The sequence below is a fragment of the Lissotriton helveticus genome, chromosome 1_2 (assembly GCF_964261635.1).
Source record: "Lissotriton helveticus chromosome 1_2, aLisHel1.1, whole genome shotgun sequence".
Taxonomy (NCBI): Eukaryota; Metazoa; Chordata; class Amphibia; order Caudata; family Salamandridae; genus Lissotriton; species Lissotriton helveticus.
In genome coordinates, this window is record NC_136058.1 from 330,752,351 (window position 1) to 330,764,503 (window position 12,153).

Below are 12,153 nucleotides of genomic sequence, written 5' to 3' on the forward strand. Positions count from 1 at the left end.
TTGTAGAATTATTTTGATATTGGATACTATATAATATTCACTGCCCACTGCTAATCTCATCCCATAATGCTTTGCAGGGCCTTTGGTTGGGATTTTTTCTGCCAATAACTGTGCTTGGGGTGGTCCTAAGAGGATGGGACCACCACCAAATAGTTCAATAAGATGTGTTTTTTTGTTTGCAAGGCATCTGTTTGGTACTTCCCCTAGCTTAGGGAGGATCCCAAAATCATCACCTCTCTCACTGCTTGCTAATTTTTAGTTTCACTTTTGTGAAAAGTACTATATGTACTTTCGCATATAAAGATAGATATACTTATTTTATCATAACTGGCACTGTGCAGGATGCCATTTGCCATTATTTTGACATTTTTTTGCATTTTTTTCACAGTGCAGACAAGTACACAGTGTCATCAGCTATGCTACGCAGACTACGTGTACTACGTGAAGTTCCAAGTATACTACGTGAAGCTACGTGTAGTGCTGTATGCAAACTATGCCCAGGCCTATAAAGCCTTTAGGACTTCCCCTTGCCTGGATATTGATTTCTCCAAGAACTCATTTATTATGCATGAACATCTATTCCTTAGGGGTTCATTCATGACGTTCTTATGCCTGACTTGTATGTCAAAACTGGCATTCCTAAACACCTTTAAGATATAAATATAACTTCACTTGCTATAGCAAACCAATGGTGCGGTACGGCTACCTACTTGCAACACACCGCTCGCCACAGCAAGACTAGATGTCCCTCACGAGTCAAATGCAAATGCTTTATGAAAGGGTTTCAATGGTTTTGCATTTGACTCGTGAGGGACATCTAGTAACGACTAGTGGAATGCAACTTGATGTAAGAATAATTTCAATGCTTTGCATTTGACTCGTGAGGGACATCTAGTAACGACTAGGTGAGCTGCAGCTCTATGTAGAATTATTTTGATATTGGATACTATAATATTCACTGCCCACTGCTAATCTCGTCCCATAAAGCTGTGCAGGGCTTTTGGTTGGGATTGTTTTTTTGCCAATAACTGTGCTTGGGGTGGTCCTAAGAGGATGGGACCACCACTGAAGTTCAACAAAATGTGCTTTTTGTTTATGCTCTCTGTGTTCAAGGCATCTGCTTGGTCCTCCCCCTAGGTTAGGGGGGACCACAAAATCATCAGCTCTCTCATTGCCTAATGTTTTAATTGTAAAGGTTCACTCTGGTGAATTGGTTATATGCTTCTAAGCATGTAAAATTGCTTTTTTAAAGCATCTGAGGATGGTGTTGATTTAGCTGCTATGCTACGGTAAGCACAGTTTTGGTACTGTACTACGTGCGATTAGAGAAGTGCAAATTAGTACAAACTTTGCATGCTCTGTTAGCATAGCGTAGTATTATGCCCAGGTTTAAACAAAACCTTCCTATTACAGTATTATTTTATCTTACTGCTAACGCTGTACGTTTTATACTTCGCATTCTGTTTTTCTATTTTAGCAGTTCATATCTCTTCAATAAACCCTTTTATTAAAACGTTCGTCTCACTATTTCTGTGCAACTCTGTAGAAACGAAACATGCATGACTGACTGAGTGAAACTGTTATCTATTGTTTCCACAACTCTGAAGCTATTGTTCCGATTCTAAGGGAAACAAAGTTGTCAAGTTTATGTGGTTGTCATTTACATTATTCCAATGCGAGAGCCTATCAGGGATATAGGAACTACATTACACCCTTGTCTCTAACTGCTGAGTAGGGTGTCCACTAGGTTCACTGCCTCAATTTTATTCCAACTTCACACTCTTTTCCACTCTGGGGGTGGTTGTGACAGTTGGCTGTCCATCGGGACTCAGCAGCTAATTAACGAGTGGTCAGACCAGGCACAGGGGCTGATGTCTATTAGACTAGCCCGTGGTTGTGAGGTCCAAATGAGGTCCAGGATGTGACCTTTAATGTGGGTGGGGCCATTCTTCCGCTGAGTAAACCAGTGACTGACCAGGGTGCTTGGCCCTGGACCCGGTCGGGCACGGATAAGCTTGCCTTTGGCGCGCCAGCGGCGCACCGGCTGCGCACGTCCGCTGCTTGTCTGCTCCACGTGGCTATTTAGGTACCCCCTTTTCGCGCCTCAACCAATCAGCTCTGCGTTGCAGCAGCTGTACTCCTCCTGAGCACTAGACCGCGTTTAGGCAAGCGGAAGTGCTGGTTACTTGGGAAAGTGCGTAGGCGGGGCAAATGCGCTGCAGGTACCGGTCAGTTTCACTTTACAAAAATAGGTCAGATTTGTTTTTTTAAAAGCATGTGCAAATTCAACACAATTATTTAGCAGCAGGAATTAGGCTTAAAAAACTATTAAAAATGAATAAAAAGCAATATTTCCAGAGCACCTTAAATCAACATACACTGAGGACCTCCTAGCGAGCGTTGACGTCTCTCTCCACTTCTCGCTGCGCGTCCGCTCCAGCGTGGCTATGTAGGTACTCCTCTTCTGCCCCCCAACCAATCAGCTCTGCGCTGCAGCAGCTGTTCTCCCACTGAGCACTAGACCGCGTTTAGGCAAGCGGAACTGCTGGTGACTTGGGAGGGTGTGTCGGCGGGGGAAATGTGCTGTAGGTACCAAATAATATTTTTTATTGATTAATAATTATTAATTATGTTAATTATGGAAGTAAATGTAACTTAACATGTTGAAATGTTATGTTATTTGTGTGGTGCTAATGGGTAGGAAAAAATAAATACATCTAGTTTTTAGTTGTAAATATGTTCTAGTTCAAAATATATTTATTATTTTATTTTATATAATATTTATAGTTTTTTGTTACATATAATTATTATTATAATATGTTTTCTGTTCATATATTTAACATGTTTGCTTTTTAATTTAAAAAAAATATTATTTATTTACTTTTATATATTTTTTTTATTAACTGTTTGAGTGTGAATAGTAATTTTTGCCTCTCCGCCATCCAACACTTTCCCTATTGTTGCACTCACTGGAGTGGGAATAGTAATTTTTACTCCTCCGTTATCCAACACTTTCCCTACAGTTGCACACACTAGACCGGGGTTAGAACATTTTACCCCTCTGCTGCCCAACATTTTCTCTACTGTTGCACTCACTGGAGTGGGAATAGTACATTTTACCCCTCTGCTATGCAACACTTTCCCCACTGTTGCACTCACCAAAGTGGGAATAGTAAATGTTAACCCTTTACTATCCAACACGTTCCTTACTGTTGCACTCACTGGAGTAGTAATAGTTGTTTTTACCCCTCTGCTATCCAAAACTTTCCCTACTGTTGGACTCACCAGACTGGGAATAAAAAAATATACCCCTCCGCTATCCAACACATCCTACTGTTACACACCGTGGAGTGAGAATGGTAATTTTTCACCCCTCCGCTATCCAACCCTTTCCCTACTGTTGCACTCTCTGTAGTTGGAATAATAATTTTTACCCCTCCGCTAGCCAACACTTTCACTACTGTTGCACTCACTGGCGTGGGGATAGTAATTTTTACCCCTCCGCTATCCAGCACTTCCCTACTGTTGCACTCACTGGAGTAGGAATAGTACATTTTACCACTCCGCTATCCAACATTTATCCTAATGTTGCACTCTTTGGAGTGGGAATAGCAATGTTTACCCCTCTGCTATCCAACTTTCCCTACTGATGCACTTTTTGGAGTGGGAATAGTAATTTTTGGCCCTCACCCACACAACACTTTCCCTGCTGTTGACTCACTGGAGTGGGAATTAAAAAGATGTACCCCTCCAGCCCCTTGACAGCAGACGAAATAGCGCAGGTGATCAGATCACCGAACTCAGGAAAAGCCCTTGGCCCTAAGGGCCTTCCCATCGAGTTATACAAGCTTAACCCTGATAAATTGACCATTTATCTTAAAGCCATGTTTGAGGAGAGTAGCGAAAGGGGGGAGCTACGTATTGACCAACGAATATCAAACATAGTAACTATACATAAGGAAGGCAAACCCAAAACAGACTGTGCCTCATATAGGCCGATCTACCTCCTTAATGCTGAGTCCAAAATCCTTGCCTAAGTATTAGCTAATTGACGAATTAAAGTAATTTATGATCTGGTGCACCCTGACCAATCCGGTTTTATACCGCGCCGGAACACGGCGTTAAATCTGCACTGAGTGCATGGCAGTTCTTGGTAGGGCGGACACGATTCTTGAACCAGCTATACTTGTCTCTTTGGATGCCACCATGGCGTTCGATACCATTGAAAGGCCTTATCTTATAGCTGTCCTCCAAAAGTTGGGGTTCGGCCAGGAATTCATTCAGATAGGCACAAGTTGTGGTTAATAATAAAAAATCAGACACATTTACTTTGAGCAGGGGTACCGACAGGGATGCCTGCCTTCCCCCCTCAAGTTTGCTTTAGCATTGGAACCCCTGGCAGGGAGGATCAGACGGGATCTAGTTATTTGTGGTATGCGTTGGTCACCTGATTTGGAGGACCGCATCTCGCTTTATGCGGATGACGTACTACTTTATTTAACATACCCCAAACGATCCCTAACTGCAGTTCTAGATATATTGGCAGTATTCGGCAGATATTCTGGGTTTAAGATCAACTGGACCAAATGGACCAAATCCCACCTCTATGTCCTGCAGGGAGGTCCACCGGACCTGCCCCGTAACCGTCCAATTCAGAATAGTGCCACAGGATTCAAATATTTGGGGATTTTTTTTCCATAGACCCTGCACTTAGATACAAAAAAATCTCCTTCCTCCAATCTTACGATTAAAGTGAGACATAGCCAGCTGGAAATGTCTTAGCCTCTCTCTTTTACGGAAAGCTGTTCTTTTTAAGATGATATCCCTTCCCAGTTTCCTTTATGTCCTTTAAAACTCGCACGACCCTGTTGCACCGAAGTATTTCAAAGAAATTGAACACCTTTAGAACAAATTATTATGGACTGGGACACCACGAATAGCCTTAGGTAAACATACGCTAAAATGGTATGATGGAGGCATTAGTCTCCCGGATATAAGGAAATATTATTGGGCTGCGCACCTGGCGGCTATTAACCACGGCACTTACGGAAACCCCGATGATCCAGGTTATCGTATGGATAGGTGGCTCCTCCCGGGAGGGAATTATAACAGGTCACTCTACGCGAAACCTGGCTGGCTACGGTTAACGGGCCCCACTGGCCACTCAGTGAAGATATGGCACGCCGTGAACAGATCCCTCGGATGGGAAGGTAGACTGACGTTGGCCACATCGCTGCGGGATTCAGCAAAGCTAGGTAACCTATGGACATCGAAAAGGTTCGATCAATGGGACACGATTGGCATTTCACAAATTAAAGATCTATGGGAAAAAGGTGGGGTGAAAACATTTGCCACTCTCCAAAGTCAATACGGGCTAACCGACACTGAGCTTTTTGTTACACACAGGTTTGCAACGCACTACACTCATTACTCCCAAGGGGCTCCTCCCTTCCAGAATCGTCCCAGTTGGAGGAAAGGATTCTAGATGGGCACCTCCCAGATAAGACCATCTCCTTAATTTATAATAAGTTGATATATAGGGGGTCATTAGGATGTCGGGCGGATTGCCTCCGCCAGGCTGGCAGTAGCCACCGCCGGCCAGGCGGAGGCAATCCGCCCGACATCCATTGCCCAATTCCCCCCTGCCATATTAGGATAGCGGGGGGGACCGCGTAGGTGGCCTGTTTTCTGCCCCGGTCACCTAGCGGCCGGGGCAGAAAATGTTTAATATGGTGGCGGTGTCTGTTAGACACCGCCAGCCATATTACAATGCGCATTTTGGCAAGCCTTTCCGTGGCGGCAATGCCGCCATGGAAAGGCAGGCAGTCTTTGCTTTGGGGGCCCCCTGCGGGCCCCCCTGGTGAAGGCCGAGGTGTTTGTTGCATAGGGCTGCATTTGCATACACCAAGCAGCAGGCACTGCGGGGTGCCTGCCGCTTCGTGTATGCAAATGCGTGCACTTCATTTTAAGATTGTGGTGGGCAGTGCAGTGAGCACCGCCCGCCACAATGTTAAAATGAGGATTGCGCCCGCCACTGTGGTGGGCGCATCCTAATGCACATTTCGGGACCCCCGCCCTTAAGGTGGGCGGTCCCGTTTCCCGACATCCTAATGACCCCCATAATATGGAAGACCCTCTCTCACTGTACTGAGGCAGAAATATGTGGCATTCCTGCATGATTAAGACTGGTACAGCTTAAAATCCTACACAGGATACATATGACCGGCCTCCGACTAGTACAGATGGGAAGAGTTGAAACAGGAGACAGTCGCAGAAGGTGTGGGCAGATAGGTACCTTTATGAACATCATATGGCAATGCACACACATTCAAACATACTGGAGGGAGATACATGAATTCATGAGGGAAGTCCTCGCTATTGCTTTTCACACTGAAGCACGTAGATGTCTATTAAACATATCGGAACCAACTGACTTGAACACCCATCAAACACAGTGTGCCACTCTGGGGTTCATGCTAGCCAAAAGAAACATCGCTTAAGCCTGGGGAGCGGCGACCTCCCCCACACTGGGGGCATGGGAAAAGAGTATGGACTGGTCTATGTTCAGGGAAAAGACAGTATATACTGCCCGAGATTGTCCTAGAAAGTGGTCCTGCATTTTACACACTGGAACTCATATCATGGAAATATTTGCACCCCTCCCCCCCCACCGAGTATTGAATTGGATGATCTGCTCCCTCTCTGAAATGTCCTTATTTTGTATAATGTGAATGATTATTGTCTCAAATTGTCATGCCTTGGTTGATATGGAGTAGATTCTGGAATTGCTTGTATGTCGACGATTATTAAATAAAAAGATTTATATAAAAAAAGTTACCCCTCCACTATCCAACACTTATCCTACTGTTGCACTCAGTGGAGTGGGAATAGTAATTTAACCCCTCCTCTATCCAACACTTTCCCTACTGTTGCACTCTTTGGAGAGGGAATAGTAATGTTTGCCCCTCCACTGCCCAACACTTTCCCTACTGTTGCACTCACTGGAGTTTGAATAGTAAATTTAATTACTCCACTATCCAACACTTATCCTACTGAGGCACTCACCGGAGTGGGAATAGTAATTTTTACCCCTCTGCTATCCAGCACTTTCCCTACTGTTGTACTCACTGGAGTGGGAATAGTAATCTTTACCCCTCCGCTATCCAACACTTTCCCTCCTGTTGCTCTCACTGGAATGGGAATAGTAATTTTAACCCTTCCGCTGTCCAACACTTTCCCTACTGTTGCACTCACTGGAGTGGGATAGTACATTTTACCCCTCCGTTACCCAACACTTATCCTCTGTTGCGCTCAGTGGAGTGGGAATATTAATTTTTATTCTCTCCGCGATCCAACACATTCCCTACTATTGTACTCTTTGGAGTGGGAATTAGTAACTTGTGCCCCTCTGCTTTCCAACACATTCCCTACTGTTGCTCTCACTCGAGTGGAAATAGTAATTTTTACCCCTCCGCTATCCAACACATTCCTTACTGTGGCATTCTGAGGACTAGGAATAGTAATTTTTACCCCTCCGCTATCCAACACTTTCCCTACTGTTGCACTCTCTGGAGTTGGAATAGTAAATTGAATTACTGCGCTATCCAACACTTACCCTACTGTTGCCCTCACTGGAGTGGGAATAGTTATTTTTACCCCTCCACTATTCAACACTTTCTCTACTGTTGCACGGAGTATATAGTGAAATTTAAGTTTAAATATTTTTTAAGTTTAATGTTCTAATTTATTATAGCTTTTTTCATGTTTTAAATCATTGATATATATATATATATTTATAATTTTAAGCTTTTAACAATTTAAAAATAATAGATTATTATTGTTTTAAAGTATATATATATATGTATAAATAAATATGTTTGTGTGTTTATAGTTTTATATTACGTATATTTGTTATATTGTATTCAAATGTATATTACATGTATTATATTTTGTTAAAATTAAATGTAATATTTAATATATTTAATATATAATATTTTATATTTATATAAAAGTAAAAAAAGTTGATATTTGTGGAAGAGGTGTGGAGCAGCGGCCAGGGCGACTGACTCCGGGACGCGGTGGCTCACGGTTCGATTCCCAGTGCCGGCAGCATATCAGCCCAGCACCATGTGACTATGACCAATAGCTCGCTTAATCTTCCCGACTGTCCCCTAGCACCTTTACACCTTCGGGTAATTGTTCGTACTTTACAAATATTGGACATTTACATATTTTATACATCTATATTTTTTGCATCGATAATTTTTAGTCAATAATTTTGTACTTACCTGTTCAAGTATAGGAGTCGATATTTTTGTCTATATTTTTTACTTAATATTTTTTACATTGATATTTATTACATCAATATTGTGTCAGTGAACCAAGTTACTACCACCAAAAAGGAGCAGTAATAAGTCCAGCAACACACATGGCCAACCACTCATACTGCAATATCCTCTCACAGAATATAATGGAGGCAAGGAAATAATATTATATTCATTTATGTCGCTATTTCACATTTTTAAAGATACATATAAATTCAATAGAATTTTAAAACAGCATATATGTTTACAATAATTATTTCACGGAAAGATATGTTAATAACCTTTAACTTAAAAATAATTGTGACTAACATGTTCTTAAAAATGTCAATTTCAATTAATTGTGTACTAAACGTTTTGTAGGTTTGAAAGCATATCATAGTACATAAATACAAAGATTTTACTTTAGGTGCTTTTCAAAAAAATCTTATTTTTAAATTTTGTTTTTATGGTTGAGGGTTCTTTCATGTTGAATCAAACTGAATCTCTGACTGATGTTTTTCTGGTATTTAGTACAATGATGAGGTTTTTACCCAGTGTGTTTTCTCTCATGTTGAATGAGACTAGCTTTCAGACTGAAGCTTTCAAAGCTTTCGGAGAACTATTAATGCTTTTGCCCAGTGTGAATTCTCTTGTGTCTAGTGAAAGGTATTTTAAACTATAGCTTTTCTGGAATTCAGAGCACTGTATGGATTCTGTCATGTTGAATTAAGATGGATCTCATTCAGAACACTGATACGGTTTGAACCCAGTATGGATTGTCTCATGTTTAGTTAAAGCACCTTTGTCACAGAAACGTTTCGGACATTCAGAGCATGAATACGGTTTATGCCCAGTGTGGGTTCTTTCATGCCGAGTAAGGTCATATTTCTGACAGAAGCTTGTCCAACAATTAGTGCACTGATAAGGTTTCTGCCCAGTGTGAGTGCTCTCATGTCGAATGAGATGGTCTTTCTGATTAAAGCTTTTCTTGCATTCAGAACACTGATAAGGTTTTTGACAAGTGTGGATTCTCGTGTGGCGAGTGAGACTGCCATAACACCTGCAACTTTTCTGGCACTCCGAGCACTCATATGGTTTTTGTCCAGTGTGGATTCTCTTGTGTCGAGTGAGACTGCCGCAAAAACTGAACCTTTTTAGGCACTCTGAGCACTGATATGGTTTTTCACCAGTGTGGAAACATGGCGGCAGTCGGCTGACTGCTGCAGTGCTCCGCTCCGATTCCCACTCTCGAGTGCTGAAGCTTGTCTTACGCCGCTCGCCAGCATGAGCATACCACATCATATCACATCCTTACGTCCATTTGACCTCTTCGATATGGCCTAAGAGTAAAAATCTCGATTAATACTTTTTTGTATCTTGCCAAAATTCCTCGAAATTACTCTCTGATTCAAAAACTTCGTCATACCTCTCTACTGAAGTCAAAGCAAAGAGGGGAAGAAAGCGTGGCAAGGCAAAGCCTCTTCCTGCCCCAATTTCTAAGATCACCCCATCCCTGCGTTCTTATTTCAAGGCTATCCCACAAGTACTGGAAATTGGGCAAGAATATCAGCATAGGGGAAGTACCTCTTCTACCGAATTCAATCCAGGGGCTAGTGATATGGCGGCACTTGATCATAACTTAGCCTCAGACACAGAACTTAGCCTCAGACACAGAACTTATTAATCCTACAGATAGTTTTGTCCAGCATGAAGATTTTGACTCTGATTTTTTATTGAAATCTGTAGAAATCTGTAGAACATCCCTGTTTGGGAGAGGGCGGAGACCCACACAATAATCAGATTAGTCAAGCAGGTCCAGTCGTTGAAGCTACCGCTTCACGAATAGAGAAAGTTTTTCCACCCTCACTTTTAGAGGATAGTTGTAAAGATCCTTCCTGCAATATTGCTTCAGACAACATCGAAAATAATAACTTTGAAGATGGAATACTTTCAGAATGTTTTCTAACATCCAACCCTGCTTCTAATTCTGTTGGTGGCGATCTTCTCCCTTTGGAAGCAAATGGAGCCTTGCAGCCTTATTCATCAACGGGCCGTTTTGCGAGCCCCTAATAGCGATTCATAGCGAATCGCTATTAAGGACTCGTAAAACGGTATTCATGTAGGAATTGCTAAATAAATAGCAATTCCTACACATTCCTTATTTGCGAGTAGCAAATTGCTAATCGCAAATAAGGAATAACTCCCCTTTCATTCCTATGGGCCAAAAGGCCCATAGGAATGAATGGGGAGTATTCCTTATTTGCGATTAGCAATTTGCTACTCGCAAATAAGATAGCGATTTAAAGGGTGCCAGGGGTGTCCAAAGGACACCCTGTAGCACCCCTTAAATGCAAATTGAAACTGGTGTTGCGCACACACATGTCCAAAGGACATGTGTGTGTGCAACATGCAACTTAGAAAAATGCTTTTAAAAGCATTTTTCTAAGTTTTTGCTATTTACCGAGAGGTCTGACCTCTCGGTAAATAGCGGCCCGAAATTGCGAATTAGCAATTTAAAAATGGTTGATGAATTGCATTTAAGGAATCTCAAATAGAGATTCCTTAAATGTAATTCCTCGCAATTTAGCGAATTAGCAATTACCGAATTTTGCATTTGGGATGATGAATCCCAAATGCAAAAATTGCGCTCGCAATGGGCCAGATTCTCAGAATCTGGCCCTTTGCGAGCGCAATTCGGCTTCATGAATCATGCTGTTAGATCCCAATTCAGCACCTATCTCGGTCGCCTCGTTGCAACAGATGTTTGCATCACTATCAGCCGAGATTAAGCAAGGCTTTGATGAATCGGCCTCAAATCAAAGAGAAATAAGGAACTTCTGCGAGTCTCTAGTTGAAAAAATAGGCAGTCTGTCGGTGAGAACTCAAGCCTTGGAAGAGACAGTGGGACAAATCTCTATGCGAGCTGAGGGTACCCAGGAGGACATCCTGAGACTAAAAAGGGAAGAGCAGGCCTTATCGGAGAGAATGGAGGTTTTGGAAAACAACGCAAGGCGCAGCAATATACGCATTCTGAATGTTCCTGAAGGTAGCGAGGGTACTGATATCAAGAGCTTCATTATCGCTTTATTAAAAGAATCTCTAAATCTCTTGCATTCTAACGAGGAGTTAGCGATTGATATCCAGCGTATCCATAGAGATCCATTCAGGCGTAATCCACAGCGGACTAAACCTAGAAAAATTCTCGTAAATTTCCATACTTACTCCTTGAAGGAGCATATCTTGAATCTTGCCTTAAAGCAAAAAACACTAGCAGGCAAAGGCTTCAATTTCCAAATACGCTCAGACCTGTCCAGATTTACCCTTGACAAACAGTGGGAGCTAGGCAGAAGAATGGACGCCTTTCGCAAATTGGGTGCAACAGTGCAGATGGGCTTCCCCGCTTCTCTTAAGATAATGCTGGACAATAAAATGCACAATATTCGATCAGTGCAGGCTGCAGACGAACTTTTATTGTCTTTAGGCAGCAGGAAGGAGAAGGGGGTTAGCTGAGTGGAAAAATATGCTTATTTCGATATATTGAGAGGCACATGCTCTTTAAATCCATTAAAACCTCTTTTCAGTTGTAATTCCCCACCTTCATAGGCTTGGGCAAAATTAAAAAAAAATATATATATATATATATATATAAGGACAAAAATTAATAAAAAATATATGCACATAATTTTAAATATCACAAAAAAGGGAAATTAAAGATAAAAGGGGTAAAAAAAATAATAATAAATAAGTAAATAGGTATAAGTCTTTAGCCTAGATGTGGTAAAACGACAAGAATCTATTTGGAGGGGAAATATAAAGTGGAAGATAGAAAAATATATATATAAATATACAC